Source organism: Lemur catta, chromosome 12 (assembly GCF_020740605.2).
Source record: "Lemur catta isolate mLemCat1 chromosome 12, mLemCat1.pri, whole genome shotgun sequence".
Classification (NCBI taxonomy): Eukaryota; Metazoa; Chordata; class Mammalia; order Primates; family Lemuridae; genus Lemur; species Lemur catta.
This window is the reverse complement of record NC_059139.1, coordinates 88,149,945-88,172,085: the sequence shown is the minus strand read 5'-3', so window position 1 is coordinate 88,172,085 and position 22,141 is coordinate 88,149,945. Positions and strand designations below refer to the sequence as shown.

The window sequence follows — 22,141 nt, the reverse complement described above, 5'->3', positions numbered from 1 at the left end:
AGTGTTATCACATGGATACCTAGCTTAACTGGGGAGCTGGAAGGTCGGTAAGAAGAGTGAAATAGACTTGGTTGGTTGATGTTCTTGAAATGTGAAGACACAGCTAAAGGGGATGTGGGCAGTTAAGAGTGAAGCAGAGTACTAGAATTATGCATTACATTTGAACAGTGTGGATAGTTATTTAGGACACTTTCTCTCATCTTTGTACAAGTCTGTAGTTAGACACTGCCTTGGAAAAACTGCCTGCAGTGTTGTGTTGTGCTTTTCAGTCACAGAGGCCAGTGTCTTACTGGTCTGGTAATTGTTGTGCCTTGAGTAAAGTCTGGGTAATTGAGAAGAGGCTCTGTCCACTAGGCAGACTGAAAGCAAGTTGGGGGTATGTGTGATATTTCTATAAAATTAATCTTTGGATTAATTCTACAGGTTATTCCTTGCAGAAGCAACGTTTCTATCGTGTGGTTTTGTGGTATGGTTGTTTGGAAACATGCTTATTAAATAATTTGATCTTTTGCTATTTCTGACTTGATCGGAATTACGTAAGTGGTCGTAACATATCTTTGGGTAATTATCTCTGTGTAAAAATTGTTCACTGCTCTCTATTTAAACCTTTGTATTTTTGTTTTTGTGTGTTGAAGATTTATGTTGGAATATAGGAATAAAGTTTTGATTTTAGAAGGTGATGGAGGTACATTAGGGCGTAGATAATACCAAACTCACAAAAAGCCTCTGTACACTTTTTATTCATATCCCCTTGGTCAGATAGCATTTTACTTTGATGAATTTGAAAGGCTTTTAAAAAATTTCAGGTTTCGATTCTTACATTTAAAATGTGTAGTTTCACATAATTTCTGCTAAAAGGCATTCTAAAATCTTCTTATTACCTAGTACAGTAGGGCATTTACTTTTGTTGCCAATAGTCTTCAAATTGCAGTTCTAATCTGCTTTAACTATCTAGATGAATTGCCCTAATCCAGAGCTCACAATGGCTGTGGTTAAGGAGTCAGAGCCATTTGATTGGATTCACTGGCTGCTTGGAATGTGGGAGGTACTGCCCTTTTGCATTCCCCTTAGCCTTTTAATCTTCCAGCCAAATGTTCACATTCAACAATTTTGTTTAGCTGGCAATCGGAACATTACAGTATCTCAAAGGCTGCTGTCATGGCAACTGAGATTAGAGCTTGGAGTCATCTCTCCAGTTTTTGTGTTCTTTTCACTTTCCACTCACAGAGGAAACCAACTGGATGAAGAATGGAAGAATTAAATTATTCACATACATGCAACTCATCTTCAGTCAGAGCAGTATAAATGTGGTAATATGAGTTACATAAATGAAGAGCAGACAGGTCATGGTGGGTCTGGGGTGGGGGAGGGGATTCGCTCCTGGCCCTGTGCAGGAGGAAGCTGCGCCGCCAACTTTAGCCTTTGGAGTTGGCATTGGGCCCCTCAGGGGTTTGGACCCAGGGGCTCTGGTCCTGCCATGCTGGCCATTCTCTATCTAGCTGGGGTGTCAGAGCTCAGACACTGTACCTTAAGACGTTCCTCCCCACCCCAACCCCACCCCACCCCAGAACTACTTCTCTTAGGAATGCTTTCATCCCTGACACTCAGACATGGCACTCCCTTGCTTGAATGCCACCCAGGAAAGTAACTCTAATTCCACTAACTAGTGGTTGTGTCAAATTAGGCATCAGTTCAGAAAATAGTTCCTAATGATACGAGGCTATCTATTTACCTATACTAAAGATTTGGAAGGACAGGCTTCATCTGACAAAATATTTCAACACTGAGGCCTCTTTGAGAAAGGTTTTTTTTTTTGACATTTTTATGCCGTGTTTTAATTTCAGCCTTGCTTGATTATCTGGGTTTGTGAAGAGTCCACATGTGAACACCGAAGGAGAGTTGTATGCATGTGTGCGAATTTGGTTTTTTTCTGGTTGGAAGGTTCACAGGAGATTCATAAGACTTGCTGTCACCGGTTAATTTTCACAGCGTGCTTAAATGTCTATTTTTGGTCTGTTTATTCTGTTTCTTTGCTACATAAAGTCATGTAAAACATGATAAATTGGACCTTATGAAACCTAATTAAATCAATGAGTGTTCTGCTCCTTTATGTGGAAACCACAAGTATGTTGTAAAAGTTGCCACTCCCTTAATACGTGAACAAAATCAAAACATGCCATAATTCTAAGATGTTTGAGCTACATTTCTATAGCCCATTTCGTGGTTAAGCCACCAGTGTGACATGTGTGAATAAGTACATTTGATGGGTTGGCTTTTGGTTGTTAAAACCTGCCTCTCCACCTTCCCTTCTTTTCTTTTGAAGCATTAATAGCCTTGTATTGAAGCTCTTCTTTATGTATCCTCCTTAGCTGTCTTACCGTTTTGACTTATCAGACAGGGGGGCATTTGGCTGGGCTAAATAAATAATTATATAGGGTTTATGAGTTTATTTGATCTCTGGAAAATTTGAAAATACGTAGATTCTTAAAATTCTTAAAAGCAGCTGATATGAAAGGCACAGGAGGTCATGAAAGGCACAGGAAGGCATTTAGTTGTGTCATACAGTTGTGTCTCAATACATATTCAGGGAAGAGAATTGTGTCTGTAATACCATATTGCTTTCGTTAAGACGGTCCTTGTAAAGGCAGTGTCTAGAAATGGACTTGTCTATAAAGGATATCATTCATTGTATTTTATTCTCTTGTAGAAGCCATTTTACACTTAACAAGGGAATTCTGGCAGATTTTCTAAGTGAGTGTGAGCAGTTTAAGAACATATTTTGATTAATGAGTTGTGGACGATATGCTTTTTTCTTTTTATATATACTGCCTTGTATGAATTCTGCTTAGAGAGTGCAGTTTATCTACTGTGAAGTAAAAGGGCAGAAAGGTCACTTACTATAATTAAAGAACAAAGTCCATTGTTGTCGGACAGCAAACTATTTTGAAAACTACATAAGGGATTTAGCTGTTAAAAACGCTGGTAACTAAGGATGGTTTCCAATCAGCATTGACCAACTCCTTACTTTTCTATAGGCTTCCTCAGAGGGTGACAGGGCTTTCTGAGGTGAGTGCAGAGGGGCTGCCCTTTCCCCAAGGAAGTTTTCTGTGAGAACCCATGGAACTTGGAGTATTTGAGTGATCAGGTCCATCACTGAATTCTGAGTTTAGTGTTTGAAATCTGTTAGGTTTGCTGGAGAGATCAAAAACACACACAGCTGATCAAGATTGTGCTAAAGGAGGTAAATAACAGTTTTGCAACTTTTAACAACTTTGCAAATAGTCTGTAAAAAAAAAAAAGAGTGGGAGGAGGGATTGATGGTCCAAATGTCATGAGGTTAAGAATGCTCTACAAGTGAAATTACTTGGCTGCAAGATGTTTTTAATTAGAGTGTTATAAAGACTTATTTTTCCTAAGCAGCATTTTATAGTTAGTAAATGAAATGTATGCCGAAAGTGCTAAGCAGAAATCTCCCTAACCACAGAGGTGTTCAACAACCAGATTCAAACAACATGGAAAGTACCATCTGTTCTTCGTTTTCAGCATGAAAAACAGGGATTGAATGGCTGAGATTTGCTCCAATTTTGATGGTGTCTGTGTGTGTGTGTTTTTTTTAATTTAAAAAAGTTCACCTGGTACTTCATAGAAACTCGAAATTGCGGTAATATGAGCAACACTGTGAAAACACATGTTCCTACATTTATTTTAACCAGTTCCACTTTTATTTAAAAGATTTCCAGAAGCCCAGCCATTGAACATTTTATAATGGTTATTCAGTTCCTGCAGGCAATCACAATGAGGGGTCAGTTCTTCAAAGATCTGACTATTTAGTCAGTACCTGAATTATTCTGTCAATTTTCCCCCTGGAGGCAGGGGTGGAAAAGGCTCTCAGGGCTAAGGCTGGTCAGCGTTTATCGGTTAATCTAATTGTGTGTGATATTGCCGTGGACTGGTGTTTACCATACTTAGAACTTGCTCTTGTTCAGAGCTGTAATCTAGGATTGTTGATAACAAGGAAAATATTCTTTTAAGGGTAACTTTTGAGTCCTTGACTTTTAGACACTAAGATTCTTGGTTCTGGGTTTAGTTAGAGCCCTGGGTAAAACATTATCCGGCCTTTGTTTGAGGTCTTTTATTGAAGCTAATGACTGGGCTTGTGCCTCCCTGAGATAAATGACATTATCTCTGAGTGGGCTGACAGGAAACAGACATGTTAATGGTGAAGCTGCGGGGAGGATCTGCTCGGGTTCTGACAAAAGAGTTGAGAAAGGGACCCCTGGTTGTGGTCATTAACACATAATGCATTCTTGCTCTTCCTAAGAGGCCCTTGATAATTGGAAAGCTATTTTAGCCACAAGCACTTAAATCATAAATCTACTACTCCTAGTTCCCTTGCATTCTTCAAAGTAGCAAAATAATGTGTTTTTTGTTAACAAGTGTGCGATCTGGTTTTTTAACATGGTGGCAGTTCTAGGCTTCCCGGGTACTGACGTTTGGGAGAGCTGCACGTTGAACTGTATCTATCAGTTGGCATCGCTCTTTGTCTCTCAACTTTGCTCAGCCGCTCTTCTACTTAAATAAAGCGAACAAGTGGGTACAGAGGTGAAAAGAAGCCATTTTATACTTGAAGACGTCTCGTGGGAGGGGGATAAAAATCTTTTATCAGATGGGAAAAAGATTTTGCTCAGTGATTTGAATGTGATGAAACCTGCTTTTTGAAGTGTATGTTTAAAAAAGTCATGGGTGTAATTGAGTTTCAATACAGTTTAAACTCTGCTTCTTGAACGAAGATAATTGCCATGTTGAACACACTCTAGAGGTGTAGAAGAGGTGGAAGGATCATGTTATTCTCTTCTTTAATATTAAGCACTGGAAGTTTTTCATAGTAATTACTGCAGCACAACATAGTTTTGATTGCCAGCACTCTGAACTTGCCAGCAATCTGAACATCAAGGGTTTTGCTTGAATACTAAATAGTTTATTCCTATTTGTGTAGCCGCCTTGTAAAATGTGGAAGACAGAACTAAGGCAATCCTGGGCTATCCTTGTTAGCAACATCTTAGTGGAAATAACCCTTCTTTCCTAGGCTTGTTGTCAATAAATGGTATTTATACCCCCTTAATGTAGTCATTTAAGAGTATAGGGAAAGAGAACAGGTGAATCCCCTGCCTCAGTAATCACTTAGGTCATTATAGAGTAACATATGTATCATATTGGTGCCTTGTAACTGATGTTTCATAGGTGTGTGTATATAAATGTTGTAATTGTTAATATAGGTGTTGGATTGGGAATAGTTAGTATGGGTTTTATTCTTTAAAAAAGGTCACTGTTGATTTTACATTCCACTCTGCTGCAGAGTATTTGGGCCCCTCCCTCCCTGTCCACTTCTCTCTCCCAGCTGAAGTTTCACTGGTGACTACTTGCTCTCTGTTGCAAGTTCTTTTTAATTTAAGCTAAAGGTTTTGGCAGCCGGAACATAGCCTTTGCAACTGAATGAAAGGTCGTTAAACTCTTCATAGTTGATTGACCAGCAGTTGGGCTGTTTTGTAATGTTATTTTGAGAGCTGGGAGGATATTCAAGAGGGTGAGGCTGGCACTTTGCTTCTAAAGCTGAATTTTGCATATTTGCTAAATTTTGATTAGAAATACCTTTGGGAATGTAGAAGAGATTATGGGTTTTGCCTGAAGAACTGAAATGATCACAAAGCAAATACTTAAATTTTGATAGGTCAGTAGGCCTTGAACCACAGGGATCTCATCTGGTATTCAGAAGGTTTTCTCCCCCAGTGAAGCTAAATAAAAACTTAAAAGTATATATTATAGTTGTAATAGAGAACTCAAAGGGAAGGGTGTTTCAGTTAGAACAAATGGGTTTGAAACGGTGAACAAACAACTATTGCTGGTTTTTCAAAGCCACTTTCTCTTCTTTCTCATCCCCACCCCCCAGCCTAGTTTGATTATTATTCACTGTGACTATTCTGGCTCAAACACGGAGCTTTCTGCCTCCTGGGAATGCTCATTGTCAGCTAGCACCTTAAGAAAAATGTGCCTACAGGGACATTTAGGCATATTCCAATAATGCCATATGAATGCAGCTTTCACAGTTTAAAAAAGGAAATAAAAATATATTGATTATATTTTGTGTTGTACATAATGATTTTAGAAAGCAGATATTTAGGTTGTGGAATTGGCTTATTATGTTAACCAGAGAGCAGATGGCATGGTGCCACAGACGTATAATTTTACTTAAAGGGACTTTTAAGGTTTTGATGTGTTTTCTTTTCCTCTTATTTCCCTGATGGCTTCTTTTTATTGAAGGGTAACTTAAGGAGACCTGGTAGCAATTTTACTGCCTTCCCCTGACAGTTTGAAATAATAGCTTGGTCTTTGGTTGCACTGATCTTCTACCAGTCAACTTGATTCTGGTTTTTGTCATGTGGCAGAGAATTAAAAAAAAAAAAGTGTTTGTAGAATGTTTTAAGAAATGGACTCTTTTATATGCCTCAATTAGCAACAGACGACAAAGTTCCAATTGGTCACACTTTCATAAACTCCTGGAAGTCACTGTTTGTCCTTTTGATTAAAGAAAACTCCTGGTTTAGTTTCTTAGGAAAGCACATCTGGCCCTCTGGCTGCTTTCAGTATACCTTTTTGTCCTTCGAATTAGTCACTGAAGGTTCAAAGGTTGTGTTTAAGTTGTTCCTAGTTGGGTTAGCAAGTTTTCCCCATGCTTGGAGGGCTGTCCTTTTTTTAATTACTACATTCACCACGTGTTTGAATTCAGTTGGCGTAAAAGTACCGTTTGTTTCTGTGCCTAGATTTTACAGTTTTACCCATTCTTCACCTAAATCATCAGGATGAGTTGGAAAGCATCTCCTGTTTTTTTTTTTTTTTTTTGCAAAGTGTGCATAACCAGACCAGATTACTTCTGGATTTCCTGTCACCTCCTTGGCTGATTTTTATGGATGGCTCACGTTAAAAACAACAAAAATGTTTGAATTGGAAGGGTTGAAGCCTCGGGTTTTCATTCTTCACGGAGAACTGTTTATTTGTGTGTGGTTCACCACAGTACATGGATAATGCTATCAAATCTGTGCTTTATTATAGGCTTGTGACTAGCACAGCAGCACTTTAGTTATGTGTTCCTGTGCTTTAGTTCTTTGCCAATTCCTTTGTGATGGAAATGAAATTAGAACCGAATCTTTGCAGCGAAGGGGAAAATAGACACAACAAATAGAAACTCTTCCTTGAGCCAGTTCAGAAATAAGCAGTGGTGATCAAAATAAAGAAAAATAAGTTAAATACTGAGAAAAATACTTCAATTTCACTTTTCTGTGAAGACATGTGGAAGATGAGCCGAGCACTTTGACAAATGGAGGCTGCCTCAACAACCAGACTGTATCCCTTTGTATTGTCTGACATCCTAGTAATTGATTGAAAAGCGATTCACATCCCCAAATCTTTGAAATGCTCTGAAGGTGGAATCTGAGTTAAGTAATACTGTTTGCTTCTGCAACATGACTTTCAAACAGAGCAATTGAGCTTTTCCGCATCCAGCTCCATTTGGCCAATTGTCTCCATTTACATTCCTTGCCCAAATCCTTCCCCAGCCTTTCCCAGGATGCCGCAGCAGATGCCAGACACCGAAGTAGCAAGCGAGCAGCTGTTTGCGTTACTCCATTGCGGTATTGTCCTCCACAATCTGCTTTCTTGCTCTCTCCCCTCCCCCGCTTTTAAAATAAAGACGCTTTCTCTCCCTTTGACTCTTGCATCCTCCAGTTTATCAGCCTGCAGGTTTTCTATCTTATCAGTAGCACCGGTTTCTTCTGGAGGTCCGTTTATTGTTTTCTCGACGGGAGCAGATGGGGGCCCGGCTCCCGGGGGCGCGGCTGCGGGCGCCTCGGGCCGGTGCGCGCTCCCGACGGGGCGGCGGGGACGTGCAGCCGGGGACGCGCCCTCCTTCCCGCCGGGCCCCGTTTATGGCCCTGAGCGCTGTAAATCTGTCAGCTCTTCACGACGCCTTCACCTCTTTCTTCATTTGCTCCAGCTTCTAGTTTGACAACGTTCCCCTGAGGCGGAATTCTAATCTGCTTCCAATTAGTTGCAAAATGTGACTGAAATTTCCACATTATGAGTGCTGTTTTACTTGCACGCACACATCTAGAAACAAATTAATGCTCTTGAATATTTATTTTTTGAGCCCTTGGATTTACTTTAAGAGGAAGAGTTTCCAACTGTTTGGAATGACTTCCAGAATTTGCATTTTTTTCCGAAAGCCTCATATATACTGGATATATTAAAACAAAACAAAACAAAACCAGAAAACTATGGTTGGGGTTCCTCCCCCATCCCTTAAATAAGCCTTTTCCATCTTTTCAACATTTCCCAAAATGTATTGCATGTGTTTAAGTTATGCAAATAAATTTTGTAGTGTTTCTAAAATAAATAAAACAGGATGTTCAGCTAAGGAGGGGTTCCTGTGCAGTGTTTTAATAGAAGGTAAATACACACAAATTTCCATCTAAATATATTTTAAAGTATATTTGGCCAAAACACAAAGACTTTTGTTCTTCGCCTTTAAATTCTTTAGTATTCAAAAGCTGTAAACCCAAATAAATGAATTGGGTGATTAATTGGCTTGACACAAATATAAGGGCAGCATTAAAGATGTCGCTGTGGGCATTAACGTGTACCCTGCAAGTTTGTGTTTGGGTCTTTGGAGCACACCCTTCCGAGCTGTTGGAGCTCTGGTGCTGGAATCCCCATAGTCCTTGGGTTCTTGTGACTCTAGTCTCCCCACTCCGTCTCCATAATGCGCTGTTAGGAGAGTGGGTTTGGGGTGGTTCTGTTTTGACAGCGATCATCACTCCAACTCTATTTCCTTCTTTTCAGGAATTTTTGTTACAAAGATGTTGATCCATCTGATTATATGTAAATATTAGAGTTGTTTAAATCTTGCTGAGAAGGTCAAGTTAAGACAACCATTTTATTACTTGCCTTAAAGACTTTCTCAAGTACTGGAGACTTTTAGTACCAAGGCAGTGGATCTCTGGGTTAGTATTTGTGGAAAGGTGCTGCTGTTAATGTAAACAGCGAAATTTACTGGTGCATTTTATAGCAGAGTTCAGTTCTCTAGCATCTTGGCAGATTGGTATCAACAGTAATAATGGACTTTAAAGAGGTGTGAAGGATTTTATTGATGGTAAAGTGGTTAGGTTGATCACATCACTCTGTATTAGTTTCTAAGTAACACCTTCACATGTAAATGGTGCATCAGTTTTTTAACCTCATTGTCATATATAATGATAAAAACTATATATTGAATGATTTATAATGTCCTTTTTAATCTCTCTATAATCAGAAAGTGGAGCATTCAAACAATTTTTTTTTTTTTTGAGACAGAGTGAGACTCTTGTTTCCCAGGCTGAGGTGCAGTGGCTTGATCATAGATCACTGCAGCCTACAATTTCAGGGCTTAAGCGATCCTCCTGCCTCAGCCTCCTAAGTAGCTGGGAATACAGGCCTGTGCCACCACCCCCAGCTAGTTTTTAAAAAATTTTTTTGTAGAGATGGCGCCTTACCGTGTTACCCAGAAAGTGATCCTCCCACCTCGGCCTCCCAAAGTGCTGTCATTACAGGCGTGAGCCACCGCACCCAGCCCAAACTTACTTTATTTATTTAATATATATATATATATATAAATTATTTAAATGATTTTATGAAAAAACTTATTTTTATCTATGCCTCAATTCCACAGAAGTAGGGATGCTGTTTGTATTGCTTTCTTACTCAGTGACTGGTAGGAAAAAATAGCCAGGTTGAAATCCTTAAAAATTTAAAACGTGGGGCCTTCAGATTGCAGAGACCTCCTGGGTTTAAAAGAAAAAATAGTGGCCCCATAGTGAAATGCTCACAATAGGCTTGATTGTGGTAGCCCCGCAAGTCCTGGGGTTCACTAATTACCCTTTAATGAGGTCAGCCTGCCTGGGCTTTTTCCCCTACCTTGGGAGGAAAAGCACACAAGACAGTTGGAGTTCAAGTGGATCTTGCTGTATTTGCAACTTAGCATAACTGCTTTGAAGGCCCCCAGGGTGCTTAATTGGGGCCGGGCATTTTTTTGGCGGGGGGGGAGACTACACACAGCTCCTCATTGTGCGTGTAGAAGCCACTGTGCATCTTGGAAGCATTACATGCTTTTGTTGATGGTGCATAGTTTTATAAACTCCAAATGAGCTTATTGCCTTTTAACCATTGGGAGAGCAAAATAATGCAAGAACCTAGAAGTCTTTGGGTTGGGCAGTCGCCAGGCAGTTAAGAAAAAAACGAATGAATAGTTTAATTGTAGAGCAAACCATTTGTTTACAGATTAAGACTTACTCGGTCACCAAATCCTATGGACTAGGAGGTGAAAGAATGAGTCTGTAAGGTACAGAAATTGAATGCCCAGTGTTGTGTTTTGTGATCATGCTCAGCTGTTTTTACCCTTTTTGTTTTCCTTTCACAAAGGAGGCAAAATAAGAATGAATTGTTAAATGGTGAGAACTGTTTGGCCCAGTGCATTTTTTAAGCTGTAAAGAGGGAGGGGAGGAATCGGGAGGCAGGTTGTTATTTCTTTGCTGCCTGGTTAGGCGGCTAAAAACTTAAGGTTCTAGCTGAGAGGAGCTAGAAGATTTGCTGAAATCTTCCTGTTTGTTGGGACGGGGGAATGGTGGTGGTGGTGGAGACAGAGATTAAAAAAGTAGAAGAAAGGTGTGTGGGAAAGAGGGTGGTTGTCGTAGAGCCTTTGTTGCAATGGCCCTAGGCAAGGCATTCTCTTGAATAATTGGGACCGTTTACAGAAATTCCCCACTATTTCATTAGTGAGTGGCCATGTTTCTAAATAGAAAGGGACTCTCCAGCAACAGCAGTGAAGTGGTACAGCGCTTTTGCGGGGAAGAACTGTTGCCTGGCAGCCTGAATTTCAGGATGCCTTTAAAAACACACACACACACACACACACACACATTTTTTAAGGACTAGATTATATTTAACAGTAGAAGACCAGAAATCATGGTGTTTGTCTCCATTGTATTAATAGTTATAATTTGTCCTTCTAATCTTCTCGTGAATAGGCTTATGGAAATCGCTAGGAAAGTGTTGTTTTCTAGAAGTATCATTCTAAACACTCTCCAACTCACTGTTTTTATTTTTACATTAATCTTGGGAGTGAAGCCCTTTATCTCAATCTGCTCTTTTGTGTATAAACTGTCACCCTTTCTGATAACTCAGCATACTTACAAGTATTGTTCCTACATGCTATCTTTGTGTTCCCTTTGGCCATGAAAAAGCTCTTTTCTTCTGTAACATTAAAATCATTTGTTTATTACTTGATGCATATTTGATACATTGAACTTTTAAATATCTTAATTGGCTTAAGATGATGTTTTGTTTTTCTCCTTGTTTTAAGTTCTGGTACTATTTATTTTCTTGGTGTCATGATCCCTTTTGAAATGGCATAATTTTTGAGTCCACATTATCGGCTGATAGCTTCTTTTATAGATCTGTTTTTTTCTGGGGGGTCGTGAACAACAGGATTGTAAGAATTGAGGAGCAAAGAGAGTATAAAAAATTAGGTCTAAATGCCTTCAGGCCTGTCAAATTGCTAGTGACTTTTTAATGTGCTATTGTTCATCCCAGATACTTTTCTATTAATATTTTCTATTTAGTGAGAAAAGAGACTGGATTTTAGTTTTGTGATCAATGTAATTTTTAAAACTCCAAATTTCATAAAATGTAACACTGTCATAGTCACTAAGTAGACTAAATTCATGTGCATACATTTTTTAAAAAATCATGTTTTACCAAAGTGGCAAAACCCTGCAAATGCTCACCTAAATTTGATTTCTGTGGTTGTTTGGGTGTTAATATGTGCTCAACCTAGGTTTACTTAGTAAGCCAAAATAAAAGTGCAAAGATAAAAAAACATGGCTTCTTGTTAATATTTATGACAGCCTAGAGGCTTTGAAATCTTGAAATCGCTCCACAGTTTTAATCCTTCCAGGAAAGAAAGCTTTTTACCAAATTGTCAGTGCCTCCACAATATGAGTGCTTCTGAGGATTTTAAAAACGCACCTGCTAAACATTGCCATTTCAGTACGTTAAGTCTGTGTTCACATGTAGCATGAAGAATGGAGAGTTAGATGCTTAGCTTTCTGCCCCTCTAAATTTAATATTAACAAGCGTTCCCTTGTCTTTGGCTCCTCCCCTCTAACCCATTCTTCTGTATACCGTTGAAGTGGATCCTTTTTGTTGTCCATATAAAATGTGAAAGGAAAAACGCTAACCTAAGACACTCTGAAGATGATTTTTATAAACCTGCTTACACCAAAGTGTAATACTCTCTATCTCAGCTCATATTAAAGGCTTAAAGTCTCCTTTGAAAGGCCAGCATATGCCTCCATAAGCCTGCTATAAATTCGTACACATTGCCTCCTTGTAAAAACCAGTGTTTTTTTCCATTTACCGGGAGATAGTACAGCTGCAGAGTTACTCGCAGTGGATAATCCTGTCCAGTTTTAAATTGATAGAAGTTCTGTAGTATCTATAGTTACCTACTGGTGATTGGATGACAACACAAAATCACTTGCCCCCGTTGGATTTTCGGTCTCTGTAGTGAATCTTAAACATGCTAACTTTTCCTTTTCTGACACTTACAGTAAACTCTGAGGAGGTTTGAAGACTTAAAAAATTAGAAAGTGCCCTGTGTATTCAAATCACAGTATTCAACACATAGATACAGATCTCTTCAAATCACTTCTGACTTTGGCGAGCAGCTTGCCAGCACACACCGGTAGTAGCAGAAGGTTACATGGTGGTGGAAAAATAGGCACTGTTTTTATCTTTTGTCTGTAAAATAAATTCTGAAAGGTTTTTGAAGAATTTTATTTTGGATTTGTTGTAACTCACTTTGGGATCTAAAGAATAATACTAGCTGTACAAATAATTCTGTGCAGTGAGGTGTAGTTGCTTCCGTGTTATTTGAGCCTGCATGTGCGTGCATAATTGGAGAGATTATTGGAGAGAGAGTGTTTTGCTGTGGTAGATGTGGTTTCAATCCTAGCACTGAGCATAGCATTTACTTTCTCAGCTTACCCACAAAATCTGTGACTAATTTAGTGAATGTGAAGATTTCTGTCCAGATGGTTAGGTTTAATTGTAAAAACTGGAAAGATTTCAAAGTACCCTTTGGGGGAGTGCGGGGAACAACAAGTAAACAACAAAAGAGAATTAAAAGTAACCATAGATCACTAAATATGGCATCTATGTATATTTTATATTTATAAACACACATAGACATATACACTTAAACACACACATATATATGTATAGTATTTACAGTCAAGGAAAAGCTTAAAGAATTTATTACAACCACATAAACAAATAGAATCTAGAAGAGGAGTGATTTTTAATGTTTAAGGATTTACTATATTCTGTTCTTAAGTGTTTCCTAATATGTGTGTGTTTAACCTTTCCTGAGCTCAGACTAGGTTTCCCCTCAAGTGTGTTAAAATACCACTTTTCTGCCCCTGGATATTCTTGGTTAAGGGGTTTTGGTATTTATCTCATCAGACATTGGGGCAAATTCTGCTCTTGTCCAGGACTTCCCTCTCTGGGGTGCTCTCTGAGGCCTGGCCCTGCCTGGTCTTCCCCAGCTGCAGCGTAAGTGTCCAGAAAGGGGCAGTTGATGGTGATCAGTGCTGTGTGAGACGAGCCTTCTTTTCGGCATCCATTTGTTTTTCACACTGCTTGTGTTTGGAGGCCACGCCAGAATGAGTGCAATTATCTGAAGTGATGCTTTTAAAGCTACTCAAGACCTCCTCCTCCTCGTTGCTTCCTGTGCAGATCAGAGTCTAAAGGGTAGACATAGGCCCCCTTCCCTTTTGTAGTTGGGACACTGCTGACCTAAATCTTGGACCCATAAATTAGCTTTGAAGTTGGTAGGCTAATAGGGTTCTCTAGTGAACTTTATTTGTGTTGCCTGGAATTATAAGGAAAGAAAGAAGAAGAATGTGTCATGGGGTTTAGGAAGTCGTGGGACAGAAGGCGAGGTTATGGGGCTGTTGATCAGGTCTGCTTTGAGTAGAAGGGTGGGGTTGATGGCACCGTGTTCTACAAGGCCAGCAACATGGGTACATTTATTGCACAGGAGTGGAGATGCACCCAAATATTTATAAATAAACACATTTCATAATGTTCAGAAAGTATAGAGAAATGAGCCAAATTTATATGCATTATATAATATTTACCATATGTCAGTTGCTTTAATATTTTACTGTTAAGTCCTTAGCATTTTAAAATGCCCCAGGGAATGAGCTTGAGGTTGTCTTGTGTGGTAAGGAAGATAAGCAAAAGGCCAGCCAGGCTGGGATGGTGACTTTCAGTTTGTAGAAAACCTGTATAAGACAGGCCAAGAGAAGGCTCTTCCTGAGGCTGAGGCTATTATTGCCAGTAGCATGGGAGGGCTAGATACACAAAAGATCAGCCACTCTAAAGCAGAGGTGATCTTTGGTTTGATCCTCTTGACTAAGCTCCTTTTAGAAATATCTCTTTTACCTTCTGATATTTTCCCATCCACTTAGAGCCTACTTTTTCTCCATTTATCAAGAGCTTTGCTGTCCATTAGCAGTCCATTCAATGACCCTTGACGTGATTTTAAGATGGTACCACCGCCCCATCGTGAGTAGGCTTTTAAAGCCCCACGGTGTGGAGTTCAAAGGTAGACTGTTTGGTAAGAAGAGAGCCGCGGGAGCTTTCCTGGTGTCAAATCACGCCTCTTGGGCAGTCATCTCTTCTGCCTATTTGTAAAGTTGGGTTTGGAGAGAACTTCTTCTGTAGATGTTTTCTTAACAATACTTGGAGCTAGCAACAAGGCACAAGTGATGAAGTTAAAGCAGGGTCTGAGGTTGTTTTTTTCTTTTCTTTTTTTTCTGATTTTTTTTTTGAGACAGTCTTGCTCTGTCACACCAGGTAGAGTGCGGTGGCATCATCATAGCTCACGGCAACCTCAAACTCCTGGGCTTAAACCATCCACCTGCCTCAACCTCCCAAGTAGCTGGGACTGTGGGCACGCCATAATGCCCAGCTAATTTCATCTATTTTTGGTAGAGACGGGGTCTCGCTCTTGCTCAGGCTGGTCCCGAACTCCTGAGCTCAAGCGATCCTCCCGCCTCGGCCTCCCAGAATGCTAAGATTATAGGAGTGAGCCACCATACCCAGCCTTTTTTTCTGATTTTTTTTAAGGGACTTTTGGAGAGAGATCAAAATAGAGATCTAATGAGAAAATGAGATCCTGAAGATTGATTTTGTCTTTAAGTTATGGTGTGGGTCAGACTTGAGAGTAGTATAAATGTTATATATTTCTACTTTCCATATTTGTTAATATATTTTTATATATGTATACATTTCTGTAAGTCATGCTTTCTAGAAATTTGTGCAAATTTCTAATGTATTTGATGAAATTGATATAAGGAATAGAAACAGAAATAGTGTATGTAACTGACACATGCTCTGAGGGCAGCTGTACAAGGTCAAGGCTACTGGAATCCCAAGGACACAAATCAGAAAGATAATGTGTATGATAAACTCCATAATTTGTGTGAGCAGCGGTACTTTTTATTTCCTCTGAAGCCTTGACTTGGGGAGAGGAAAGGGTTTTAGGGCTGACAGAGTACAGGGTTGTGCTATTTTCTGTTGGAAATGCTGACACATCTGAGGACACGATGGGGAAGAGTTTCATTAGAAAAACAAAGTAGGAGATTTACCTATTTGTTGCAAACCTCTTCTGTTGATGTTTCTTTAAGACCCCAGGTAAGGGTCTTAAAGTGCAGGGCCCGATGCAGTTATGGTTTTGAAGCCCTGTCACAGGTGGGAGGGCTGTGTCAGGTATAAGCTTGAGATGGGAGAGTAAGAGCAGATTCAGCAACTGATGCTGAATGGAGAGGGGAACCAAAGCTTGGAATCCTGATTGATTGGATGTGTGCACTTTTTTTCTGGACATGCTTCCTAGTCTTTTTCTTGGCCGATTGTACATGCTATTAAGTCCACTCACATGACTAGCATGGAATGATGGAATGTGTTCTGCATAGACCATGACAGATTGAATTGGAAGTTGGGCACAGGCCAGGCTATACAGGGCCTTGTAGGTCATGGCAAGGAATAAGGGAATGATTTTTTTTTTTTTTTTTTTTTTTACAGACAGGGTCTTGCTCTGTTGCCCAGGCTGGAGTGCAGTGGCACGATCATAGCTCACTGCAGCCTTGAACTTCTGGGCTCATGCAATTCTCCTGCCTTAGCCTCTCAAATAGCTGGGACTATAGGTGTGCACCACCACACCTGGCTAATTTTTATTATTTATTTTTTGTAGAGATGGGGGTCTCACTGTGTTGCCCAGGCTGGTCTCAAACTCCTGACCTCAAGTGATCCTCTTGCTTTGGCCTCCCAAAGTGCTACGGTTACAGGCGTGAGCCACAGCACTGGGCCTGATTTGTTTTTAAAAGCTTACTCTTGGCCGGGCGTGGTGGCTCATGCCTGTAATCCTAGCACTCTGGGAGGCTGAGGTGGGTGGATCACTCGAGGTCAGGAGTTCGAGACCAGCAAGAGCAAGACCCCGTCTCTACTAAAAATAAAAAGAAATGATATGGCCAACTAAAATATATATAGAAAAAAAATTAGCCGGGCATGGTGGCACATGCCTGTAGTCCCAGCTACTCGGGAGGCTGAGGCAGTAGGATCGCTTAAGCCCAGGAGTTTGAGATTGCTGTGAGCTAGGCTGACGGCAGGGCACTCACTCTAGCCCGGGCAACAAAGTGAGACTCTGTCTCAAAATAAATAAATAAATAAATAAAATAAAAGCTTACTCTTGGCTGCTGTGTGGAGAACTAGAGAGAGGCAAGAAAAGGACTAGGGAAATCAGTTACAAGACTTTCAGTAGTCCTGGTGAGAGAAGATAGAGTTCTTTGGTAGGTCTCAAGGTGGTGAGAAGTGGTCATGTTTTCCTAAGGTAATGAGGATAGCTCTTGGATATGGTGTCGTGAAAGAATGAGAATTACAGAAATCACCTGTATTTGAAGGTTGGTGGAATCAAGAGTTGTGACTCACTTTTGCTATATGCCATGGCTGCCGAGTGATGATGTTTGATTTTGGATGGCCAGGGCTGGAGACACAGATTGGGGAAGTGGGCATTACAGGTGGACTTTAAAGTTGTTGGGTTGGAGTGGTCACCTAGAGAGTGGGTAGAGTTGGAAACGACTAGGACCCTGAGCTGAGCCATGGAGCATTAGGAGGAACCAGGACTGTGTCCACTGAGGAGGAAGAAAACCCAACCAGTCTGGTGTTTCTGGAAAGCAAGTAAAGAAGAGTGTGATCAGCCCTGTCAATGCTGCCAAGAAGTCAGAGACTCAGAATTGATTCTCAGTGACCTTAACACAAATGGTCCTGCGGTTAGGGGTAGGGATAGGAAACTAAAAAGTCTAGTTGGAGTGCTTGGATTTTTTTGTGGGAGGTGAGCAAAAACAGGACATGATGAGTATAGCACTCTTTTTTAAGGGGCAACATGAGGTGTCAGGGAATATCTGTCTAAATATCTATCATTTTTTAAAGTGTGGGACTCTAATAGCTTGTTTGTATGCTGATGAGAATGATGGGTGGTTGGTGGAGAAAAGCCACTCATGCTAGCGAGAGAGGGGATGAGGTCTTGGAGCAGGCATGAGGGTTGGGATGGAGGAGATCTGGTACATGGGTGCAGCGGGGACCTCGAGCTGGGACAGGTCCTCCATTGTCACAGGAGAAACTCAGAGAGCACGTCCAGATGCTGGGCAGTTGACAGGGTATCGTTGCTGTGTTAAGGGATTTAAAAAGAAATTACAGATGTTGTAGATAGCAGTTAAATATTCATTTCTTAATTCATTCCCTGCCTCCTCCTGCAGTTTAGAGAACTTTGACCATTCGGTGTTCTGACAGTAGGAATGTTAGAAGGAGGGAGGTGACAGTGCAGGTCTCAACTTATTCTTTTATTTGTTCCTTTATTTATTCCTTACTTTAGTTACCCAGTAAGAATATTTACTCAGCAAATATTTTTTGAATGCCTAGCTTATGCCAAGCACAGTCTGGCTCCTGGAGGTACAGTAGTGCACAAATCAAGTCTCTGCTCTCATGAAGCTTATATTCTGATTTATTCTGGACAAATAAATATATTTTGGTTGGTGTTACGTGCTATAAGGGAGAATCAAGCGGGGCAAGTGGGAGAGAGCCATGGTAGGAAAGGAGCGTTTATGTTTGTTTTTGTTTGAGTAGGGACCTGAGTACAGTGAGGAGCCATTTGACCCCCTGAGGAGGGAGTTTCTAGCCCCGACAGCCCTTGAAGGAGCCCGGGAGGAGGGAGGGAGGGTGTGTTTGGTGTGTCTGAGGAGCCACCAGGCTGGCTGGAGCTGGATGAGGGAAGGAGGAGAGTGTGAGGAAATGAAGTCTGAGAAGGAGCTCAAGGCCAGGCTCCAGGGAACGTTCCAGAACCAGGTAAGACTCAGAAAGGTGGGAAGGACTAGGGGGTTTTGAGCAGAGGAGGGACAGGCTGTGACTTAAGTTCTAGAAAGATCTCAGTGTGTGGGAACTACCCATCCCAAGCTTAACTTCTGGCTTCATTCCTCAGGTCTTTTGATTTCATTCTCACTTCTAGCTGGTTAAGGGAGATGGGATGTTACCTTGTGTGAATTATATCAACTGATTTCACATGCAGGATCATAAATATTGAGTCTTTTTTCAGTGGACAAAACAGTACCTTTCTCAGAAGACATTAATTAAAAGAGAGTATTACTTTGCCCAGAGGGAATGTTTCCCAAGTGTGTCTAGTTGTGCACATGCACACACATGCACACACACACACACACACACACACTCTCTCTCTCTACAGACATGCATGTACTATTGCCTTAATATAGCCGACCATTACTAAAATTACAAACAACAGAAATTGAAAATAATAAGGTAATAATATAAAAAGAAATGCCAGTCTTTTTTCTTTCTTACATCCCAATAGACTGCTTGCATACTCCCTGGGAGCTGAACATGCCTCCTGCTTTGGAGACTGGTGTAGAGCCCTGAGAAACTAGTTATATTTATTAAAATACTTTTTAATTGACTGTTTTTTTAAATTAGAAAAGCAGGACATAAATCTGTAAAAGTTCAAACTGTACTAAATTGTTATATAATGGAAAGTAGGTTTTACTTCCTCCTTAGACCCCCCAGCCTATTTCCTAGATCCAATTATTTTTAACAGTTTTGTATGTCCTTAAAATAGTCTCCATATGTTCAAGCAAATATATTTGTTTCTTGCCTCCTTATGCAAATCAGCATATTAAAGAGATTGATTTGGACCTTGCTCTTTTCACGTAACTGTATGTCTTGGGTATCATATGTTCCTTTTCTACCTTTGAGTCCATAATTTAACTGGTCTTCTACTGATAGCATTTAGGTTAGGCCCTTTCAGTTACAAAAAATGTTCCAGTGAACATCTTTGCACACATGTATTTCAAAATTCAGTTGTCTCCACTGCCCAACTTGAATGCATCAGTTTGCATTCCCCCCAACAGTGGAACATGAATTGCCTGTATTTCTACAATTAACACTATGAGTTATCATTTTCTGCCATTAATCTATGTTAGTCTGATAGTAATCTTATTTTAATTTGCATTTTCTTGCGTACAAGCCATTGTATCTCTATTTTTCTACATATTGCTAATTTGTAACATTCGACTAATTTTCTGGTGAGTTCTTGGCCATTTCTTATTGATTTTAAAGTATTTCAGTGTATATTAATTAAATACATGAGTTTTTTTCCATATGTTTTATGAATATTTTTTATGTGCTTTGCAAATCTTTTTTTCCATCTCTATTTGTTATTTGATTCTGTTTATGGTAGGTTTTTTTTTTTACCACTGTGCAAATATCTTAAATTTATATACAGTCAAGTTTATTTACAATTCATATTTTTTATGGCTGTTAGGTTTTGTATTGGGTTTTGTATTCCTAAAGAAGACTTTTCTTACTCCTAGATTATTAGACATTTTTGTTTGTTTGTTTCTACTGCTTTTATGGTAGTTGAACTATCTTAATGGTCTTTAACTGGAAGGTATGATATTCACCTTATTGGCTTTGGGGGTCTATTTCTATATAAATGAATTTTGATTCAGTATCCAAAATCCTTGAACCCTTAATATAAATTTTGTTTCTTAATCAAAGTTGCACATCTGAATTATTTGAAGACTGCTTAATTGTTTTCATTTCCCCAAATATCCAGTCCCAGGTCTCCTAACCCCTGTTCTGATTCTCCAGCTCTAGAGGTTGGCTCCTTTGTGTGCATTTAGCAGAAGCTTCAGATAGCTCATTTGAAGATGTCTTTTTTTTTTTTTTCCTCTCAAAGGGCAGATGTTAGGAATGGTTATTAGAAGTTCCTGTTTTTTTTTTTTTTAAAGGTTCTTTATAGAAAAATCACCACAGTATTGCTTTAAATATGACTTCATTAAGGTGTTTTACAGGTGGTTAATTAGTGCACTTGGTCAAATGGGAGGTAGAGCAGGAAGGACTAATGATTTGCAGCTCCAGCCCTAGGAATATTTACAGCTAGTAAATACACTTACTAGTGTTTCCTAGAATCCTGGGGCAGGAACATTCCTACACAAATGAACTGCTTAAGTAGTAAAGATGAGCCATAGCTTTGCTTAGGTAGCCATTTTGGTTTAGTAGCACGTAGATAATTGCTGTGGAGGCAGGAGGAAATGCTTTGGAAGTGTACAAAGCATGCAGTTGTAAGTGTTACTGCTATAGGTCTGATCTGTGGAGATCATCCGTCTCCTCTGGTCAGCTGGGCTTCAGAAAATTGCCAGTTTGCTATCGGGGCCCTCTTACTGGAACATAGCCAGCAAGTCCTGCTGATGTTGGCCACATGTGGCTTTCAGGTAGATTGTTCCCTGTTGCAGACCCTTTACTTTGATTCCCACCTCAGCAGTGATCCAGGGAGAGAAACTCTAGAACCGGAATTGGAAGACCGGGTCCCAGTTGATGATTTGCCTTTGACTTCTTTTTTGACTCTAGGCAAAAGTCACCGTCTCTGGGACTTAGTTTCTTCTTGGACTACATTTTCTGAGCATCCTTCCAGTTCCAAAAGAGTTGTAATTTCCCCCCTTCCTACTTACTGCACTGGAAACATGTATCTTTTTATCTACATTTTCCCCATTTTGTTCTGTGATGTGAGTACACATCTCCCTTGCCAAACTGAGACCCCTGAGGGCACGGATGCCATCTTATTTCTATCTCTCTGGCACCTAGCACTGTGCCCTCTTCTAGGAAATGCTAAGTCCATATTTGTTGAACTGGATTGTCTTATAGTAGGGTGACAGAGGAGAAGAGGGCCTCAAGGCTGGCTCTACTGGGTCCACATCTTTTGTCTTTTTTCCATGTAATGATCATAGGTGAAACCATTGCTGAGAATTATCTGGATTTTCTTTTAGCTTGCATCTATGTGACATTTTTAATTCTTTAAAAGTACTGTTGTCTGTGTCATTGGTTATATTGCACCTGCTTTCTCAGGTCTGGTAGAGCCTGTCTGTTGAATTTTAAAGAATGAAGATAAAGAGGACTTTTCCAGAAGGGTCATGCTGTGTCAGAAGAACAGATTGGACTGGCATCCTGTTTGCTGGCACATTTTTGTCTGATGATTTTTTTGTTACCCACAAAACTTTCAGGGCTAAAATGGAAAGCTACTCTTCAAAAAAAGAAAAAAAAGAGAGAGAAAAAGTCATTATTCAAAAGTAAGAGGGAAGTGTCTATTATAGCTTAGGTGTGACCTTGGGAAAATTGTTTAAACCAAGTTAACAATCTAATTTTTTTGGGGGGGATGGAAAGCCAGCCCAAGTGTTTGGAATATAATATTAGGAACTCAGGCATGAATTGGCCCCTTTTATCTCTGTTAAAATTTGTGTAAGAACTTGAAGTACAGCCCATTCGGACAATTTTGGTATATAATCATTGATTACAATCATCTGTCATTAATAGCCGTAATTGTTGTTAAAAAGAAGAGTGGTTTGATTTTTTTACCTTGAAGATGCCCATT

The 22,141-nt window shown here is 39.9% G+C and overlaps 1 protein-coding gene across 2 annotated transcripts in view; it reads left to right on the top strand.

The window, feature by feature from the left end:
• ZNF608 (zinc finger protein 608) overlaps nucleotides 1-22,141 on the top strand; it is a 102,960-nt gene that overhangs the window by 3,534 nt on the left and 77,285 nt on the right. The window lies entirely within an intron of this gene.